Source organism: Petromyzon marinus, unplaced genomic scaffold (genome assembly GCF_048934315.1).
Source record: "Petromyzon marinus isolate PM22_M1 ecotype Great Lakes invasive population unplaced genomic scaffold, UKy_Petmar_22M1.pri1.0 PM_G_Scaffold_44, whole genome shotgun sequence".
Classification (NCBI taxonomy): domain Eukaryota; kingdom Metazoa; phylum Chordata; class Hyperoartia; order Petromyzontiformes; family Petromyzontidae; genus Petromyzon; species Petromyzon marinus.
The window spans coordinates 403,409-426,535 of NW_027422996.1; the positions used below are offsets into that span (position 1 = coordinate 403,409).

General features: G+C 48.2%; 1 pseudogene; it reads left to right on the top strand.

The window, feature by feature from the left end:
• The first annotated feature begins 15,131 nt into the window (after positions 1-15,131).
• LOC142917266 (uncharacterized) lies at positions 15,132-18,597 on the top strand (annotated as a pseudogene).
• Positions 18,598-23,127: the final 4,530 nt, after the last annotated feature.

A 23,127-nucleotide genomic window follows, 5' to 3' on the forward strand; every position in this document is an offset into this window, starting at 1 on the left:
TGGCAAGGCGATGTTGAATAATCCTTGCCAGGACCTTTCCTGGCACACTGAGGAGTGAGATGCCCCTGTGGAACCGTCCAGTGGTCCAGATTGTTGTTATGATGTCATATAGGGCAGTCTGTGCACAAACGCCACCCTCACACACACAGACACAGGCACACGCACACACACAGACACACACACAGAGACAGGCGCACACACAGTGTGTACACACACACAGTGTGCACATACACAGTGTACACACATAGTCTGTACACAATTCTGTACACAATTCTAGATTTATTGCCTGTCAATACCGAATAGAACCAAAGAGTATAGTCTGTATACACACACACAGTGTACACACAGAAACAGTGTGTATACACAGTAATGTCCACGTTGTAGTTGCTGAGCTCACGCACCCAAGGGGTCTCTGTTCAAGAGATGGAGCAATGGAAAATGAATCTAAATCAACTTAAACTCCATCCCCGCACTGTGACGTCACCACTCAGAATGACGTCATCGGCGTGAAACACTGGGGGGAGGTGTGCCTCGCTAGTGACGTCATGTCACCTAGGTATTCACCCCACCCCCGTCCACCGCGCCCTTGAGCGTGACGTCACTGAAGTAGGCACCTACTTCAGTTTCGTCTTCTTGCTGTGCTTGTCCCACCTGATGACGATTGCTTGTGTTGCCATCGAAGCGCCCTCATCTATTATTTGTAGATAATGTTTAGAATTTGCTACATTTTGACCCAGACGCCTGCATGCAACGACCTACTCGTCTTGAATGACGCAACAATAGTACGGTGTACATACACTGTTGATTTAAAGCAGGGGTCGGGAACCTTTTTGACTAAGAGAGCCATGAAAGCAAAAAATTTGGAAATTTATTTCAGTGAGAGCCATATAATATATTTTAAAAGTGAATTCAACTAAATGTCAGTATAATAAGCCTCTGAATTTATTCTTTTAAATAATGTTGTTATAACACTCACCATTAATGCGACTTCTGGTGCTGCATGGATTTGCTGATGTCTTTGTAGTCGGGTTGGTACTTTGTAGTCGGGTTGGTACTTGGTGAGGTTAAGCTTCATGCAAGCGTTGAGGCTTTCATCCGTTAAACGTGATCGTAGGTTGGACTTGATGTTTTTAAGATGTGAGAATGACTGCTCACATGCATACGTAGATCCAAACATGGTCAATACAGCAATACTCACACGCTGCAGTGTGTGGTATGTGACAGGAAGCGCGTTCCAAGTTTTGAGAATCAGCTGGTCTTCGGGTTGGAGTTTTTTCATTTCTGTCCACATGTGCTTGCTCGCCAACTCCGCTTTCTGTCGTGTGATTCTTTCCAAATCTTCATTCAGTGACTTGAACTTATTCACCCACATGTCTGAGGCCTTCAGGTCAGCCACTTCTGCTTCAAAATCTCTGACGGAGACACCAGGGATGTAATTCAGGTCGGCTGTGTTCAGTGAACACTCGTTTGGATGGGTGATGAACTTAAAAAGACGAGTGTGCTCACGAAATTCTCCAAAGCGTGCTTTGAAGGACTGTAGGAGACTGGATGTGCAGCCAGCTAGCTGGTGGAGATCAAGGTTTTGAATGGGCTCACTTGCTGTGCATGCATCTTTAAATTGGCTCAGTTTTTCAAAATGTAGTAAACGACCTGTTTCAAGATCCGTGATGAAAAGCTCCAGCTTGTTTTCAAAAGCAAATACAGCTTGTTGAAGGGATAACACTGTATTTCCAATGCCTTGCATTTTCACGTTGAGCTGGTTCAGATGTTCAGTCAGATCTACGAGATAGTAAAACTTGAGGAGCCACTCGGTGTCGGCTAGCTCAGGATGCCCGACGCCTTTCATTTCAAGGAAAGTCCGGATTTCGTTCAGGCAAGCCGCAAAACGGCTAAGCACCTTCCCTCTTGACAACCAACGCACATTGCTGTGCAAAAGCAGACCAGGATAGTTATTTACAACTTCATCCAGCAGTGTTTTAAACTGGCGATCATTTAAGGCTCGGGCAACAATAAAGTTGATCACACGAATGACCAGCGACATCACTTCGCCAAACTGCCTGTCACACATCTGAGCACAAAGTGCCTCCTGGTGTATAATGCAATGGAAACTTAGGATGGGTCTATTTTCATGTTCACGGAGAAGCGCCACAAATGCTTTGTTTTTCCCCACCATACACGGAGCACCATCAGTACACACTGAGAGAAGTTTATCCATAGGTAGACTTTTTTCTTGAGCAAACTCCATGAAAGACTTGAATAAATCCTCACCTCTTGTGGACCCTTTTAATGGCAGAACAGCAAGACTTTCTTCGCGCAGTGTGTCACCAACAGCATATCTTGCAATCACGCTGAACTGCGACAAATGGCTCACGTCTGTTGACTCATCCAAAGCCAGAGAAAAGAACGGCGCTGCATTTATGTCCTTCACTTGCGTTTCCTCCACTTTGTTTGCCATCACGATGGTACGATCATGAACAGTTCTTGCCGACAGAGGCATGTCTTGTATCCGTTTGATTATCTTGTCTTTGTTCGGAAGATCATCAAAAAGTTCATTGGCTACATCCAGCATGAACGTTTTAGCATACTCGCCATCTGTGAATGGTTTTCCGTTCCTCACTATTGCTAAAGAACCAGCAAAGCTAGCCGAATTATAGTCACCTTGCCGGGTCCATACGCGGAGTTGCTGCTGGCTAGCTTGCACCCTGCTCAGAAGCTCTTGGCACGCTTTCTTTCTGCTGTCTCCCGCAGGGTATTTTGATGCAAAGGTAGCGTGGCGCGTGTCGAAGTGCCGCTTTACCTTCGACCGTTTCAACGATGTAATTTTGTCATTGCAAATTAGACACACCGCAGAACCCGCTCTCTCCACAAAGGCGAATTCTTCGGTCCATTCGTCCTGAAATGTACGATACTCGTCGTCTTTTTTTCTTTTCGCCATCTTCTTCGTCGAAGGGTTAGCTTTGAGCTAATGACCGAGCAGACGCAGTCTCAGACTGATTCAAAAGGGGGCGTTTACCTGTTTTACCCAGCAACGGCAAACGTAGGCCAGTATCATCCAATTAAAATAATGGACAATTGCTCCTGCAGCCCTGAACAGGACATGCGCAGTGAAAAATCGATGGATGGATTAAAACAAGTGAGAATATTTTGTTTTATCTGCGAGCCATATGCAATCATCAAAAGAGCCACATCTGGCTCGCGAGCCATAGGTTCCCGACCCCTGATTTAAAGCTTTCGTGACTGCAGGGATTCATATTCTTGGTTCTTTTGGTAAAGTCACGTAGAAGGGAAACAATAAAATAATACAAATATTAAACAATAGAATTCTCATGACGTTTCGACTGCAGTGAGAATTTTATTGTTTTATATTTTTATTATTTTATTGTTTCCCTTCTACGTGACTTTACCGAAAGAACCAAGATTATGTACATACACTGTTAAGCAGGCGGTGCGTATTTTTAAAAATAGCTTCTTGTTAATACGATGTAACCTGATGCAGGATATTTCACTGCAGTAATTAAATTTTGTTAATATGCCTGTCAATAATTAAGAATGAATACTTGTCTGATTGTGCGTGTACATGTAACATTTTTTCTATGAGTGTCAAACATTGATTAAGTGTTCAAATCTAGCTTAAGTGATGTTAGGACAAAGTGTGTGTGTGTGTTTGGAAGTAACCATAACTCGGGTGAGACCCGTTGTTCTTGTGATACAGGTCAAAGGGTATTTTTTGTGTTTCACGAAGCATCTGCCTCTGCAGCAACTCATCGTCTTTGATATAGGGAGCACGCTCGGATCATTCATCAGTTACAAGGCATACCACTTGAAAGTTACACGTATAGGAGGAGGTACATTCTCTACAACACGAATTGTAGTTTTGTCTTACGTGTTGACGTAGATTTTGTCTAACTGGGACTAGAAATGCTCCTTGCTGATTGACGTCTGGATGTTCGTACCTATCGGTTGAAGCAAACCCCACTGCTGTTGTTGAGACGCTGTGCACCAATAAGGGTCCAACACATTGACGGCCTTCAGGCCAGGAAAGTCACAACATTTGCACACGAAGGACGCATTCACGCAAGTACCCCATGCTCCGTTTTGAAGTTTTAAAATGAAACATCTTTGAATTGTGTTGTGTTTTGGTTTACATTATTTCTTCATTAAAAGTTCATTTTACATCTGGAAGACTTCGTTGAAAAGGACATTTCGCGTGAATTTTCTCTCCTCGTTAAGTAGACGGCCTTGCCGGGGGTTCGGTTCGATGCGGACTTTCACCTGGTAGGGGATCGCGGGATCGAGATATGGCGACACGGAGCTGCTGGCCATCTGCAGATCGATTCCAACGTAATCGAACGTCTGTCCCTGCGCCTCCGTCGTTCGCATGCAGGGGGTGCGTGTAGGTTTACAGCGCCCCCTGCAGGAAGACGACAAAGTGCAGCGTTCATCAAGGATAAAGTTGTGCGCTTATATTTTAAATGTTATTCTTTTATAAGGTGATGTTGATATCGAAAACTGACACATAGCTGACATGCCATAAATAGAAAATTAACTCTGCTTATTCGAATCAATGTATTCATATATGTTGATGAACTGTTTTCAAGCAGATTTTGTGTCTCTAACGGCGACTACAGGGACCACGTGATTGTTTAAAAATGTCTTTGATTATAACTATAATTGCCTACAATTCGTCATGTGTAGCTTATTTAGACTATAATGTATTCACTACCCAAAATGTATTTACTTGAAAACATAGAGCTGATGTTTATTCTTGGTTCTTTCGGTAAAGTCACGTAGAAGGGAAACAATAAAATAATAAAATATATATAAAACAATAAAAATTCTCACGACGTTTCGACCATAACACAAACGGTCGTCATCAGGTGTGTCGGTTTGAAGGCCGGAACGGTACACGAGGGGGTGGGTGGCCAGCACCACGCCCGACCGCCTTTGTCTCCCTAGTGGCGATGTTTACACACCGCACCAGGTACTCATTTGAGGCTGAGTCGACCTAGGGGAGGCCCGGGACCGGTTCAGATAATCGTCACTGGTGTTGGCCGTGAGCAGGAGCAGCGTAGCGCTAACCACTACACTATCGCTCCCCACACACACGCCTGCACACACACAAACACACCAGTACACACACACACACGCCTGCACACACACACACCAGTACACACACACACACCAGTACACACACACCAGTACACACACACCAGTACACACACACCAGTACACATACACACCAGTACACAGACCAGTACACACACACACCAGTACACACACACCAGTACACACACACACACCAGTACACACACCAGTACACACAAACACCAGTACACACACACCAGCACACACACACACCAGTACACACTCACACCAGTAGACACACACTAGTACACACACACACCAGTACACACACACACATCAGTACACACACACACCAGTACACACACACACCAGTACACACACACACACCTGTACACACACACCAGTACACACACACCTGTACACACACACACCAGTACACACACACACCTGTACACACACACACCTGTACACACACACACACCTGTACACACACACACCTGTACACACACACACACCTGATGATGACCGTTTGTGTTATGGTCGAAACGTCGTGAGAATTTTTATTGTTTTATATATTTTTTATTATTTTATTGTTTCCCTTCAACGTGACTTTACCGAAAGAGCTAAGAATATGAATTACTGCAGTCACGAAAGCTTTAAATAAAAATTTAACTTGGAAGTTGACAAGTAGGAAGGAGAGCGATCTGTGTGTGTGTGCGCGTGTGTGCGTGTGTGCATGTGTGTGTGCGCGTGTGACACTTCACGTGGCCTCAAGGTGCACCTAGCCTGGCACAAGCGTCGTGGTGACGTCACCGCCACTTAGTGGCGAATGGCGGTTGTTGTTGCTGACAAAAACAACTCCCTACCTCCACGTGGTGCCGGACGGGCAACGTTGTCGTGGACAGTGCTGTGGGGTGGAGGGCCAATTCCAATCGGCCTCTTCTCTCAGGGCATTTGCGACCACCATAGCGGCTAATTAATTGAAGGTGGAGGGGCTGGTAACCCCTCCACCTTCATTTACTTAATTGAAGGTGGAGGGGTTACCCACTCACCCACCCACTCACCCGCCCACACACATCCACTCACCCAGTCGCCCACACACCCAGCCACTCACAACAATCGCCACTAATTGGCGGTGATGTCACCACGACGCATGTGCCAGGCTCACGTGGTTAGCAGTAATTAATTAAGCCCCTCTCCACCTTCAATTAATTAACCCCTCCACCTTCAATTGATTACCACTAACCACGTGACCCTGGCACAAGCGTGGTGGTGACGTCACCGCCAATTAGTGGCGATTGTTGTGAGTGAGTAGCTGGGTGAGTGGCTGGGTGAGCGAGCAGGTGAGTGAGTGGGTGAGTGAGTGGGTGAGCGTGTGGGCAACTGGGTGAGTGGTTGGGTGAGTGGGTGGTGAGTGTGTGAGCGACTGGGTGAGTGAGTGTGTGGGTGAGTGGGTGAGTGAGTGAGTGTGTGAGGTGAGTGTGTGAGCGACTGGGTGAGCGACCAGGTGAGTGTGTGGGTGGATGAGTGGGTGGGTGACTGTGTGAGTGAGTGAGCAACTGGGTGAGCAACTGGGTGAGTGAGTGTGTGAGGTGAGTGTGTGGGCGACTGGGTGAGTGGGTGGGTGAGTGGGTGGTGAGTGTGTGAGCGACTGGGTGAGTGAGTGTGTGGGTGAGTGGGTGAGTGAGTGAGTGTGTGAGGTGAGTGTGTGAGCGACTGGGTGAGCGACTAGGTGAGTGTGTGGGTGGATGAGTGGGTGGGTTACTGTGTGAGTGAGTGAGCAACTGGGTGAGCAACTGGGTGAGTGAGTGGGTGTGTGAGTGTGTGTGCGACTGGGTGAGTGAGTGGGTGTGTGAGTGTGTGAGCGAATGGGTGAGTGTGTGAGTGAGGGAGCGACTGGGTGAGTGTGTGGGTGGGTGAGTGTGTAGATGAGTATGTGAGCGACTGGACGAGTGAGTGTATGAGTGGTTGGGTGAGTGTGTGGGTGGGTGAGTGGCTGAGTGAGTGGGTGAGTGAGTGGGTGAGCCAGCAGGTGAGTGATTGGGTGAGTGTCTGAGTGAGTGGGTGAGTAAATGGTTGGGTGAATGTGTGAGCGACTCGGTGAGTGAGTGGATGAGTGAGGAGGGGCACTGCGAGGTGGGGGGTGTACAGGGGGTGAGAGGTAATGATTATTATACAAGGCGGTCCAAAAGTCAGGACACAGTTTTTTGGGTTTCTCTTTAAGTTCATTGTGATTTTTCGAGTTTATAAAGTTTAACACGTAGGCTTTCGCGACCAATATTATTCATAATAAAAGTTTTTGGGTTAGATCGCGTTATTTATAAATGTGTCGTAACCCTCCACCACCCGACACGGCCAATCAGCAAAAAAAGTGTCACGTTGACAAAAGACAAATAGTTCACTACTTTAGCCCACCGGTGTGTTAAAGAGTGAATCCACAACATTTACAGTTTGAGTAGTGTGACGTTTCGCTGGTAATTACATCCAGCATCATCGGGCAATTCGCCAGAATGGTAAAGCCCTCTCCACTTGCTCCCGGTCTTAAATAGAGCAGCAGCAGGGTGACGTCATCATTTAACTCATATCAGGTGCAGTGATTTGAGGTGGAGGGGGGGGGGGTATTGTAATTATATAATCGAATAGTAATTAGTCAATGGTTACGATTAGTAATGAGTTGTAGATTAGTAATTAGTTGTAATGTGTTAGTGATTATATGCTATGTTAGTAATCCGTTAATTAGTATGTGTTTCCCCTATAAGGAATTGTAATATGTATTATTTAATAATACGCTTCCAGGCCGCACTAAGCCTGTAGCTGTTAGAGCGATTAAAGTTATTTTTATTCCTCTCAATTTCAATGGATTCTCTAATTAGTCTTTGCCAGTAATAATTAGTTTTACACAACACTTCAACGTCATCAAAATGAATTGAGTGTCCTTGTTGACAAGCATGTTCTGCCACTGCCGACAGTTGTGTTTGAGATAATTTAATATTTTTCTGATGTTCTTTTAGTCTTACGCTGATGTTACGTCCCGTCTGTCCAATATAGCATCTGCTACATAAACAATCCGATATACACCTTCTGTTGATAATTTAGGTAATGCGTCTTTAGTGCAAGATACTAGTTTTTGAATTTTGTGTACTGTACCAAATCTTACTGTAATGTTTTGCTTTTGCAAAACACGGGCTAATTTGTCAGTTACTCCTGAGATATATGGAATTTTTATTGTTTTAACAATCTGATCGCTTTCAGCAGTACTGCTTTGCGATCGTGATTTGGCATTCAGTGCTCTGTTGATTTGAGCATTATTGTAGCCATTCTGTCGTAGTGCGTCTTTAACATGTTTGATCTCTCTCACTAGACTCTCACCATCTGACACTGTTTTAGCCCGATGTATGAGCGTCTTGATAAGAGAGGATTTCTGAGCTGGATGATGATGTGAATCTGCATTCAGATAGGCATCAGTGTGCGTTTGCTTTCTGTCAACGCTGTGTGTTATTTTACCGTTTAGGCCATGTCCAAGCAAAATATCTAGGAATGGGAGTGTGTTATTCACCTCCATTGCCATGGTGAACTGGATGGCCGGGTTTTGTGCATTGAGATGACTTAGAAAATCATTAAGCGTATCTTTACCATGTGGCCAGACAACCAAAGTGTCATCCACATATCTAAACCAAAAAGATGGTTTTAATGTGAATTATTTGTCTTTTGTCAACGTGACACTTTTTTTTGCTGATTGGCCGTGTCGGGTGGTGGAGGGTTACGACACATTTATAAATAACACGATCTAACCCAAAAACCTTTATTATGAGTTTATATAGATAGCTCTGCTTAAACGCGTCTCTCTCTCTCTCTCCATCAATCTCTGTCTCCACTCTCTCCCTCTCTTCCTATCCCCTGTAGGTTCGGGCCCGAGCGAGTTCCTGCCGGGGATTTGGCTCTTCAGGGGTTGATTCCCCCCGTGGCTTTGTCGGCACGAGGCGACCGCGCAGAGCGCCAAGGGCTCCACCGGGCCCCAAGCCGCTGCCCCAGCACCACCGTAGTAGCCAAACCACCGGTGCTCGGCATGGCCTGCATGAAGAAAGTCCTACTGGACCTCATGTTGCGCACGGGGTACAACATTGTCCGGGAGAACAGACAGAGGAGGTTCGGACCGCCGCCCGACTGGCGGGGGCCCCCTCCCGCCCGTGGCTGCGAGGTGTTTCTGGGGAGGATCCTGCGCGACCTCTACGAGGATGAGCTGGTGCCCGTGCTGGAGACGGTGGGGAAGCTCTACCAGCTCCACCTCATGATGGATTATAGCGGAGAGAACCGCGGCTACGCGTTCGCTACCTACGCGACGCTCGCCCAAGCCACGGATGCCGTCAAGAAACTCGACAAGGTAGAGATCCGTCCCGGACGCCGCATTGCAGTCTGCATCAGCGTGGACAATCGCCGCCTCTTCATTGGGGGGCTGCCAAAAGACAAGAAGCGAGCGGAGGTGATGATGGCGATGAGCGGTGCCACGGAGGGCCTGGCGGACGTCAAGATGAGCGTCTGTTGCTGGGACAAAACCCTCAACCGAGGCTACGCGTTCATCGAGTACGGGAGCCATCGCGCGGCCGCCATGGCCCGGAAGAAGCTCCTTCGAATCGACTTCCGGCCGTGGGGCCGGACCATCAAGGTGGACTGGGCCATCCCGGAACGGGCGGCCGCCGCCACGGCGGCGGCGGCGGAAGACGAGGAGGAGACGGAGCCGGCGGTGCCAGACCTACTGCAGCCGGAGTGCACGGCCACCGGCAAGGCCGCCCACAGCCTGTTTGGGGGCTGCAGGTGTCACCCTGTCATGTCAGCAGGTGTCACCCTGTCATGTCAGCAGGTGTCACCCTGTGATGTCAGCAGGTGTCACCCTGTGATGTCAGCAGGTGTCACCCTGTGATGTCAGCAGGTGTCACCCTGTGATGTCAGCAGGTGTCACCCTGTGATGTCAGCAGGTGTCACCCTGTGATGTCAGCAGGTGTCACCCTGTGATGTCAGCAGGTGTCACCCTGTCAGCAGGTGTCACCCTGTGATGTCAGCAGGTGTCACCCTGTGATGTCAGCAGGTGTCACCCTGTCATTGCACTTTAATTAAAACCGACAACAGAATCCTTGAAGAAAAAAACGAATTCAGGTGTTTGACATGTCGACGCCATTTCGTTTTGAAAATGTAGCGGAGAAAAATATATATTGTTCACATCGCATTCTGTTTTGTCAATGATCTCTGTAACGTGCGACTGCTCTGCAAGCCATGCATTAACCCCTTTCTGTCTCAATTTAATTCCCAGCATGCAATTCTCCAAGCCTCAGATTTTATAACATATTTCGCACAACTTTAATCCTGGTAAATATATTATTTTCTTTAAAAACACGAACATTATATTTAGTCTATTGCATGGCTAAAGTATTCTAAGTAAAAATATAAATTGTATTAAACCAATATTTGATCATCGCTATGATAAATATATTTCTACCCTACAATATACAAATCTACATTGTGCTAATGTTTCAATTCTACTTTTATTAACTTCCAAATATAGTGTCTAGGACACATTTTCAAAGAAATATTTTCATGTACCCAGACAATATTTGCACGTGCCCACATAAAAAACTTGCAGACTGCATACGTAACTACGACAACAGAATCCTTTAAAAAAAACGAATTCAGGTGTTTGACATGTCAACGCCATTTCGTTGTGAAAATGTAGGGGAGAAAAATATTTTGTTCACATCGCATTCTGATGTCAAAACATTTGATTCTTTATAAAATTGAAAAACCCTTGAACAACTTTGCTGCACACGGAGATGTCCGTGCACCGCCTCGTTTCCACAGCCTCTATCCCGGTGCCATTTGTATTTCATGCGCATACCGCTGTTAAGAGTTTGATGTTTTATTGATTTTCAATTTAGGTGTTTTTTTCCTGTAATGTTTTTTTGTTACTTTTTTAGTGGAAATAAAGTCCTGAAAAGCCTCTTCCTCTCTCTCCACTCTCTCGGCCGAGTCTCTGACACTTCTGGTTATGAGTGTCGCATGCTTGGGATCCTTCTTTCCCTCCTTTGTGGATTTAATTTGACATGCTAATTTACACGCCAACATATTTCAGACTTCCCTGTTTTGTTAGGGCATTTTCCTGATCATTACCAACGTTCCCATGGCCAGGCACTTTAGAGTAACTTATTACCTTTTCCCACAGCATCATAATATAATTTTCCTGGATCATCGCCTTAATAGCTTTGATCAATCACCAATGGTTTACTGGTTCGTTTTTGTATTTACTTATGCCACCCTCTTTCCCCGTGGGACCATGTGGCGTGAAGTTGTGTCGCACATAAACAGAATCGGTGCACATCACGATTTTCCGTACTCGACTGTCAGTTGCCATCCCCGGGGCAATGGGCACATTTGTCGACTCGGCGAATCGATTTGATTTCGGGGCCCCGTTGGGTCGCCCCTTTTGTGCTTTTGCGCGAGCCGGATTTCAACGCAATTCCCGATCCGTTGTGGTGCCACGGTCTCGGAGCAACTCTGCCATCGCCTCGACTCCCCCGTGGCCCCCCACACTGAGCACGCACCTGCAGCGCGCACACGTAGCGTCCTGGCGGGGGTTTGCCCGTCACGACGGGTTTTCATCCGAAGGGTCTCTGGGATGAAAGTCCCGCGGTTTCCCGGTGCCAGGAGAATGGCCGACCCTCGCAGAGCAAGTCACATTGCGGCGCCCCTGAGTTGGCTTCAAATTGTTTGGGCGCACGAAGGTTTGCCGGGTCGGCGGCGACGAGTCGCGCGCGACGCTCCCCGCCTTCTCGAGCCGCTCGCGGCATCCCTGCGACGCCGGCGAGCGCCGCTACGAGGCGGCGATAGGCAAAGTTCCCTTTTGTCTTCGTCCCTCCGACTCTCACGGCGTCCGCGAGACGCCGTGAGCACGGCCGCGAGGTACGTGATGGGGCGTGCGAGCATTTGCGGACTTGGGTAGCGGTAGGCCTAGGGTCGGCTCGTAGAATATTCCCTCCGGGCGGTGCGGGGTTTGTGCCACGAATAAAAGTTAGCAGAGAGCATTGGTGTGGTGCGCGTGTGATCCCCGTGCGGAGCGGCTCCGTGGGCGGATGCGTGGCGAGAGCGAGGGCAGAGCCGCGGCCGGAGCTCGCGCGTTGAGATTATCGCCCGTCGGCCTGGACGCGAGTGGGCCGCCCCGTGCTGCGTCAGCGTCAGCCGTAGTGGGCGCGCGGCGTGCACGGACGCGCGTTGAGATAATCGCCCGCAGGTGCCAGACCGTTCGGGCCCCGTGTTAACGACGGCTGCGGTGCGCGCGGATGCTCGTGGAGGTAATCGCTCGCCGGTGTAGGCGCCAGCGTGCCGCTGTCCGCTGCGTTAGCGATAGCCGCGGTGCGCGCGGGGGTGCGTGGGTTTACTCCGTGCGGCCGTGAGCCAGCAGCACGAGTCTGTCCCTCGGAGAGGGCGCTAGCGCGGGGGGCCCGATCGCTCGGTCGGCGGGGGCCCGGCGGGAGCCGACCGACGCGGTGGAGGAGGCGGCGGCAGGGGCGGACGTCGCGCCCCACCTGCCTAGCGAGGGCGGTGGGGTGGACGTCGGCCCCCACACCGCCATGGCCCTGTACACGTTAAAGTATTGAGCACAAACTCAAGGAGCAGGGAAAATGGTAATGTTGCTTGGATTTAATTTTAATATCATTGCAACTGTATAGTTTTGATATGTTTTATTGAAAAACATTCACGTGCATTGGCATGTCCCTCTGTCTCAAACATTAATAATGTATCATCTGCAAATGTCCTTAAGCAATGTAAATGTTTGTTCAACATTGGTATGCAGCTTGAAGAATGACGGAGTCTTATAACTGAAGACACTTCGGATTTTCAATCAAAATTTACAAATAATCCACTCTACCACAGATATTTTGTACAAACCCAGTGAGATGGGAGTGCTGCTTTGATGCATTACGCTTGGATCCGATCTCATGGGTTCAATTCAGGCTAACCCCTAAGGGTACAATTTTATTTTTACAGTTTCAATCGGACCAAGTACCTGGGGAGGTTTATTCCAAGTCAACATGGCTTAAAATCTGCCATGCTGAAATAAAATAGCTGGACGTTATTGCTTCTGACGTGAGTGCAGGACTCGCTATCCATGCCAAGGTGCGGAGGCTGATTTGGGCGACCAAAGGAATTCTGAATGCATGTTACAATCACGTTAATTTCAGATGACTGGATTCATTGGTAGAGTGCTCCACCTTGGGCAGAGATTTCTGGCTGGAAAGTGATGTCGCTAAAACGTTTGTCTCGTAGTTTTAAAGGTTGCAATTTCAAGATACAGTTTGGGCATCAGAGCTCAATAAATTTAGTACTAGTGTGTGAGGTTAACAGGAGTGATCCTATGGAGAGACTGGGCTACGCCATATAAATGTGGAATTTATATCAGTTGACAGGTCAAACGTACTTTGTCCTTTTTGGTCACTTCATTATTATAGGCTAGTGGTGTTTGTGTGTTTTAATCACAGAGATGGGGGGGGGCATTGCACCTCGCTACACCCATCCACTGCTGACGGTAGAGGTTGTGTCTGTGTGTGTACACACAGACAGTGTAAACACACACAGTGTACACACACACACACACATTGTACACACACACAGTGTAAACACACACAGTGTACACACACACAGAGTGTACACACACAGAGTGTACACACACACAGTGTACACACACACACAGTGTAAACACACACAGTGTACACAGACACAGTGTACACACACACAGTGTACACACAGTGTAAACACACAGAGTAAACACACACAGTGTAAACACACAGTGTAAACACACACAGTGTACACACACAGAGTGTACACACACAGTGTACACAAACACGCATTGTGTACACACACACAGTGCACACACATATTGTGTACACACACACATTATGTACACACATTGTGTACACACACAGTGTACACACACACAGTGTACACACTGTGCACACACACAGTGTACACACACACAGTGTACACACACTGTGCACACACACACAGTGTACACACACATACAGTGTACACACAGTGTACACACACACACAGTGTACACACACAGTGTACACACACTGTGTACACACACACAGTGTACACACACACAGTGTACACACAGTGTACACACACACATACAATGTACACACAGTGTACACACACACACAGTGTACACACACACAGTGTATACACAATAATGTCCACGTTGTTGTTGTAGCTGAGCCCACGCACCCAAGGGAGGGAGCAATGAAAATTAATCTAAATCAACTTAAACTCCAATCCCGCTCTGTGACGTCCCCACTCAGCAGTACTTCATCGGCGTGAAACGCCAGGGGGAGGTGTACCTCGCTAGTGACGTCATGTCACCAAGGTATTACACCGCGCTCTTGAGCGTGACGTCACCTCCGCTTGTGTCACTGCCGATTGCGTTCCAGTGCCAATCCTTATTTGGGCAAAGCTACGCCCAGTGACGGCAACTCATTAACATCATTTATTCGTTAAAGCCGACGAGTTCATTGCCCACGACACATGGGACGAGTCACATTAACATTTATTTTCTATTTAGTTACGGAGCTGCTCATTGTGGGAGGAGCGTGTATCGTTCCCCGGATGTGACGTCATGTCGCCCGCTGCCGCGTGACGTCACGAGGTAACAGGAAGCGATAGGAAGCGATAGCTTCCTGCACTGAAATCCGAGGTGAGAAATTCTCATTGCGATTGTGGTTGTTGTGGTGGTGGTGGTTGTTGTGGTTGTTGTTGTTTACCAAGGTAGAGCCTCTCTCTCGTAGGGATGTCAGTTGAGTAGCAGCGAGCATGGGAATCGATGTCCAGGTTGGAACTTTACAACGCGGGGCCTAGCCACGCGGGGCCTTGCCTCCTGCCCTCGCCTGATTGCGTTTGCTTTAATTATCTCGCTTAAGTTTAATTTGTCTTCACCCGGCTCGCCACTTTGTAACTTTGTTTTATTGTAAATATTCACGCAGTTTTTATTTTCTTTTGTTACCAGGCCAAGCCCGCTTGAGCTGCTATACCGCTCTTGTTATCAGAAGCGACCTGCCCACAACAACACAAGGTGAGGCTTTGTCAACGTGTGTGAATGTTTTGACTTAAAACTTTGGTGACTGCAGGAATTAATATTCTTGGTTCTTTCGGTAAAGTCACGTAGAAAGAAAATAAACTAAAATAAGATAATAAATTAAAAGAAAAAGAAAAAAATTGAAAATGAAGCAAAAACCCCACGACGTTTCGATCTCAACACAAGTGGTCTTTATCTTATTGAATTTAATCTGTTATTTTTATTTTCTATCTACGTGACTTTACTGAAAGAACCAACAATACGTGCGTCAATGTATCGGTCAAAGACGCGAAGCGCGTGCCGCTGTTGACTCTGAATGTGTGGAGGGGAACACCTTCACCACGGGGAGAGAGAGACAGACACGGATAGCCTCGGCTATGTTGATTGATCCTCGATTCATTACTTGGAGTGAGGAAGAATTAATGCTGAGCAGATGAAGGTAGCCAGGCATGGTTCTGGTCACACCGCCACCTGTTTACTCATGGCAGTGTGTGACAGTGTCAAGTTTGTGTTTGCAGTAAAGTCGATTAACTCTGTTGAACACGAGGTTATATCAAAACAATAGTTTATTTCAGTTTTCCTCTGGAACTTTATACGAATGGAAACAGGAGGTGAACACAGCACACACATTCAGCTGAAGTTGGAACTGTACATCCCCATCATTCAAGGACATATGAGCCTGGACTCACACCTGAGTTGCGATTGAACATTAATTTATGCATTTCTGCACAACACAAATAGTATTGTTTTCAACACCCTCTGCTATGTCAGCTGAATTTAGCTTTCATAAATATTCATTTTGTAGTCAGACAGCCAAATTTGTGTGCTTAGAGTTTTGAGTTAACATTAATCTTGACGATATGAAGGCTTCCAGGCATATTAATGACATTTTCCCTCTCATTGTGTGCCATAACAGCCCGTGGAGAGAAACCCTTCAGGTGCAGTGTGTAAGGCGTTTGCACGTTCATCAAATCTGATCATTTTGGGAAACTTTTTTACTACATCATGAATATATTAATAAGTATAGACGTGTAAGTCACGTGTGCATTCCTCTGTGCCTGACGTGTAGATGGTGTGGATATTCTTTTTTTCTGTCTGCAGCTGACGCTTCCTCTGCGGAATTGGTCTGATGGAGCAAAGGCACTATGACAAGTCAACAATGCGACCAGCGTGCATACAGCACGGACCGGACTGGAAATCTGACACGGCACCAGAGAAGTCACACAGGAGAGAAACCCTTCAAATGTACTGTGTGTAACAAGGCATTCGCATGGCCATCAGTTTTTCAGAACCACCAGAGAACACACATAGGACAGAAACCCTTCAGGTGCACGATGTGCGGGATGGCGTTTGCACAGTCATGTAATCTCGTAACACACCAGAGAACACACACGGGGGAGAAACCCTTCAAGTGCAGTGTGTGTGGGAAGGCATTTTCAGATTTATCTACTCTTAAAAAACACCAGAGAACACACAGGAGAGAAACCCTTCAAGTGCAGTGTGTGCGTGAAGGCATTTGCACAGTCATCTGATCTTGTAAAACACCAGAGAACACACACGGGAGAGAAACCCTTCAGGTGCACGATGTGCGGGATGGCGTTTGCACAGTCATCTGATCTTGAAAAACACCAGAGAACACACACAGGAGAGAAACCCTTCAAGTGCAGTGTGTGCATGAAGGCATTTACACAGTCATCTGATCTTGTAAAACACCAGAGAACACACACAGGAGAGAAACCCTTCAAGTGTACTCTGTGCGGCAAGGCGTTTTCAGATTCATGTAATCTTGTAACACACCAGAGAACACACATGGGAGAGAAACCCTTCAAGTGCAGTGTTTGTGGGAAGGCGTTTGCACATTCATCAAATTTTCGAAGACACCAGAGAACACAAAAGCATCGGAAGATCCACAAGGAGTGGAGTCTGAAATCAGCTTGTGAAAGTCAAAGTGCCGCAATGAGCCCATCCCTCATGAAACACGAACCGGAAGAAAATCCCAGCTTGGACACTTTTAAAGGTATCGAGGTGAAATATGAAGAGGTGATGGTGAAATGTGAAGAAGTGATGGTGAAGAGCGAAGAAGTGAAGGTGAAATGTGAAGAGGTGATGGTGAAGAGCGAAGAAGTGAAGGTAAAATGTGAAGATGAAGATTCAACTCCAAAATGGGACCTTCACATCGTAAAGCAGGAGGAGAATTCTGACTGAGGCAGAGCGAGGCAACTCCCAGCAATTTGTGGAAGTGGAGGTGTGGGTGGACTTGCTCCTAGACAATACAAAGTCAAGTGGAGACCCGGTAGATGTGTAAGCCAGAGACGATGTTGCTCCATTAGATGCACCTTTGTCACAGGCCTTTAATGACAAGAATGTGAAGTTGAATACTTTGTGGGCCCGTGGGTTGGGTAGATCTCTAACCAGGAGCAAGAGCCAATAAGCTCCCAAGCATTCACTATATTATCATAATTGCTTTTACATGGTGCTTGCTTTATCGCCTCAGCAACTCTGAGTTTTGTATCTCATCTCACGCTCGAAGAGCATCCCCAAGTAGCAGCTGCCCCTGTGTGGCACAAGGTGGTGGCCCTGCACCGGCCTGCATGTGGACAAGAGCCTGTCAGTAGGGGGCGATTATTGATGTGTCATCTCAGTTGTGTAGTTTGTAGGTAATGTTTAGAATTTGCTACATTTTCACTCAGACGCCAGCATGCAATGGCCTACTCGTTTTGAATTACACAATAGTATGTTTTACATACACTGTGAAGCAGACTGCAACTTTTTTAAATGTAACGTGATGCAGTATATTTCACTGCAGTAATCCAATTTTGTTAATATGCCTGTCAATAATTTAGAATGTATACTTGTCTGGTTTTGTGCATACTTGTAACATTTGATCTGTAAGGGTCAAAAATTGAATAAGTGATGTTAGGACAAAGTGTGTGTGTGTGTTTGAAAGTAACCTGTACAGAGAACTCAGGTGAGACCCATTGTTCTTGTGATACAGGTCAAAGGGTACTTTTGTGTTTCACGAAGCGTCTGCCTCTGGAGAAACGTATTGTCTTTGAAACAGGGAGCACGCTCGGATCATTCATCAGTTACAAGGCATACCATTTAAAAGTTACACGTATAGGAGGAGGTACATTCTCTACAACACGAATTATCTGGATGTTCGTACCTATCGGTTGAAGCAAACCCCACTGCTGTTGTTGAGACGCTGTGCACCAATAAGGGTCCAACACATTGACGGCCTTCAGGCCAGGAAAGTCACAACATTTCCGGCACACGAAGGACACATTCACGCAAGTACCCCATGCTCCGTTTTGAAGTTTTAAAATGAAACATCTTCGAATCGTGTTGTGTTTTGAATTAAATTATTTTATTTCTTCATTAAAAGCTTGTATCAATTTACATCTGGAAGATTTCATTGAAAAGGACATTTCGTGTGAATTTTCTCTCGTCATTAAGTAGATGGCCTTGCCGGGGGTTCGGTTCAATGCGGACACAAACAGTGTGCACACACAGTATACACACACAGTGTACATACACACAGTGTTCACACACTACACACACACAGTGTATACACAGTGTACACACACACACAATGTACACACACACAATGTACACACAGTGTACACACAATGTACACATACAGTGTACACACAGTGTACACACAGTGTACACACACTGTACACACACTGTACACACTGTACACACACAGTGTACACACACAATGTACACACACACAGTGTACACATACACAGTGTAGACACACACATTGTACACACAATGTACACACACAATGTACACACATAGTGTACACACACAGTGACGAGTGTCGCTGTCTTCCTGCTGTCTCACAGCTACCGTGACGAGTGTCGCTGTCTTCCTGCTGTCTCACAGCTGCCGTGACGAGTGTCGCTGTCTTCCTGCTGTCTCACAGCTGCCGTGACGAGTGTGGCTGTCTTCCTGCTGTCTCCACAGCTGCTGTGATTAGTGCCGGTGACTCCAGGTTGTCTCTGGCCGCTGCCGTGATGAGTGCCGGTGACTCCAGGTTGTCTCTGGCCGCTGCTGGAGCTCACAGGAACATTCTGGTGAGTCGCTTTTAGGGGGGGGCTCATCGGTGCTCTGTGTACTACTATACACTGTACACTACTATACACTGTATGCTATACTATACACTGTACGCTATACTATACACTACACTATACACTGCACACTGTACACTATACTGTATACTATACACTGTACGCTATACTATACACTACTGTACACTATACTATACACAACTATACACTACATTACTATACACTACACAACTATACACTGTACACTATACACAACTATACACTACACAACTATACACTGTACACTATACACAACTATACACTACAATTACTATACACTACACTACTATGCACTACATTACTATACACTACACTACTATACACTACACTATACCCTACACTACTATAAACTACAGTACTATACGCTACTATACACTATGCACTACTATACACTACAATGTAATATACACTACTATACACTACAATCGGTCCTGGGCCTCCCCTAGGTTGACTCAAAAGAGTAGCTGGTGTAGCAGTGTGTCGTAGTAAACAAAGCCACTGGAGAGACAAAGGCGGTTCGGCGTGGTGCTGGCCACCCACCCCCTCATGTGCCACAGTGCCGGCAGCCTTGATAGGTGCTTCTCTTCGCTAACAGCACTTGCCCCTATAGCCTGCCGAGGCTACACGGGGGATCTTTGTGTCTGTGTTAGTGATGACATGTGGCTTCGTGATGCCTCTGTCCGCTGGGACGCAGCTGAAGCCGGTGCCTGCGATGCTTCGTCTGCTGCAGTCGGTCGGTGTCGAGAGCGACACATTCACGTGGGAGCAGGTGGGTCCCATCACGACCACCAACACCATCATCATCTGCGTGGCTAGGAGATGTTGACTACCTTGCCTGGTGTACAGGAGGTCGTGGGACCTACCATCATCATTATCAGGGTGGCTAGGAGATGTTGACTACCTCGCCTGGTGTACAGGAGGTCGTGGGTTCCATCGCGACCCTGACACCTGCTGTATAATTTGGATTTGCACGATTATCACAGATGGGCTACGTGTGGTGCGAAATAAGTTCAACATAGTACAGACGTTACACTCACCCACCTACTCACCCAACCACTCGTCCACCCACTCATTCACTGACCTACTCACTCAGCCACCCACTCACCCAACCACTCACCCACTCCATTTACCCACACACTAACACTCACCCAACCACTCACTCATCCACTCACTCACCCAACCACTCACTCTACTCACCCTCTAACCCATCCACTCACTGACTAGTCCATCTCTTTCGCCCATGCCACTAAATCACTGATCCACCCACCCACTCACTGATCCTCTCACTCACTGATCCACACACCCACTCACCCACTCACTCACTCAACCACCCACTTACTAACTCATCCACTCACTCACCCACTCACTCACCCACCCACCTACTCACCACTCACCCACTCAGTCACCCACTCGTGTGTGTGCATGCATGCGTGTGTGTGTGCATGCGTGTGTGTGCGTCCCACATAGGCGCACCACTATGTGGGACAATACATCAAGCGGAGACAACATTACGATGTAGAGAGGCCGTACCTGGTGAGGTGTGGCGAGGACCCCCTGGGGGAGGTGTTTGGTGTGGAGGGATTCTCACTCAGAGATCCCAGGTGAGGGAGATACAAAGAGGGTGGAGAGAGATTGGGTGGGTGGGTGAGTGAGTGTGGGTGAGCGGATGAGTTATTTAGTGAGTGAGTGGGAGGGCGAGTGGGGGAGTGAATTATTGAGTGGGTGGGTGAGCTGTTTAGTGAGTGGGCGAGTGAATGAGTGGGTGAATATTCTTTGGTTCTTTCGCTAAAGTCACGTAGATAGAAAAATTAGAATAAAAAAGTGAAATAAAAATAAACAAGCACAAGAGAGAGGGGTGGAGAGAGAGAGGGGTGGGAGATAGAGCCTGCATCCAAACCCAGCCTGGATCTCCCTGTCTCTCTCTTCCAGACACTCGGTGGCAGCGCTGTTCGTGAAGTCATTCTCCATAGTGACGGCCGACAGCAGGCGAGGTGAAGTTCCCCTCCCTCCCTCCTTCTCACTCCCTCCCCGGGTTCATAACGCGACGTAGCGCTAACTACTACTACACTACCGCTACCCATATACAGTCACACACTCACTCACAACAACAACCGCCATTCGCCACTAAGTGGCGGTGACGTCACCACGACGCTTGTGCCAGGCAATGTGCACCCTGAGGCCACGTGAAGTGTCGAATGCCCGCTGGCAGGTCACGGGGCAGACCCAGGTGCCACGGGTCGACTGACTGAGATGACTGGCTGATGCACCACCTGTGCCGCCTACTGTGCCAACCTGCTGTGCTTTAGCCACCCGGCGCTCCGCTCGTTCTGAGCGTCGCTCCTCCGCCCTCCGTTGTTGTTGGAGGGCGACTGCCTCCAACTGCCCAGCAGCATCCTTCACGAGCCTCCTCCACAGAGGCCGATCTTGACACCGCTGGTACCAGTCATCGGCAAGTCCACTCAGCTCCACGTCCTCCTGTACCACATCACACCATCTCTTCTCTAACCCGTGCCGCGCCCGCTTAGCCCCCTCAATCCGGGCGAACAAAAGCTGCTTCGGCATGCGGTGGCTGGGCATGCGGGCTACATGACCCAGCTACATCACCACCACCATCACCACCGCCATCACCCTCACCAGCACCACCATCACCACCACCATCACCACCATCACCACCATCACCACCACCCTCACCATCACCACCATCACCACCACCACCCTCACCACCACCATCACCACCACCCTCACCACCACCACCACCCTCACCACCACCATCACCACCACCCTCACCACCACCACCCTCACCATCACCACCACCCTCACCACCACCATCACCACCATCACCCTCACCACCACCATCACCCTCACCAGCACCACCATCACCACCACCATCACCACCATCATCACCACCCTCACCACCACCACCCTCACCATCACCACCATCACCCTCACCACCACCATCACCCTCACCACCACCATCACCACCCTCACCACCACCCTCACCACCACCATCACCACCCTCACCACCACCATCACCACCACTATCACCACCACCATCATCACCACCACCATCATCACCACCACTACCACCATCACCACCACCAAAAAGACAAAGATCTTTTTGGTGGTGGTGATCACCACCACCATCACCACCATCACCACCACCACCACACTCACCATCACCCTCATCACCACCACCATCACCACTACCACCATCACCACAATCACCACCATCACCCTCACCACCACCACCACCCTCACCACCATCACCACCACCATCACCACCACCACCATCACCACCCTCACCACCATCACCACCATCACCACCACCCTCACCATCATCACCACCACCATCACCACCATCACCACCACCATCACCACCACCCTCACCACCACCATCACCACCACCATCATCACTACCACCATCACCACCATCACCCTCACCACCCTCACCATCACCCTCTTCACCACCACCACCATCACCACTACCACCATCACCACCATCACCCTCACCACCACCACCATCACCACCATCACCCTCACCACCATCACCATCACCACCATCACCACCACCATCACCCTCACCACCCTCACCATCACCACCCTCACCATCACCACCCTCACCACCACCACCCTCACCACCACCACCACCCTCACTCACCCTCACCACCATCACCACCACCATCACCACCACCACCCTCACCACCACCACCAAGTCTATGACAGGCTGTGATGTACACAATCAGACTGTTACACAACGCTGTTGCACAAACTCCTTCCTGTGTGCCCAGCCCTGGCATCACTAGCAGGCGC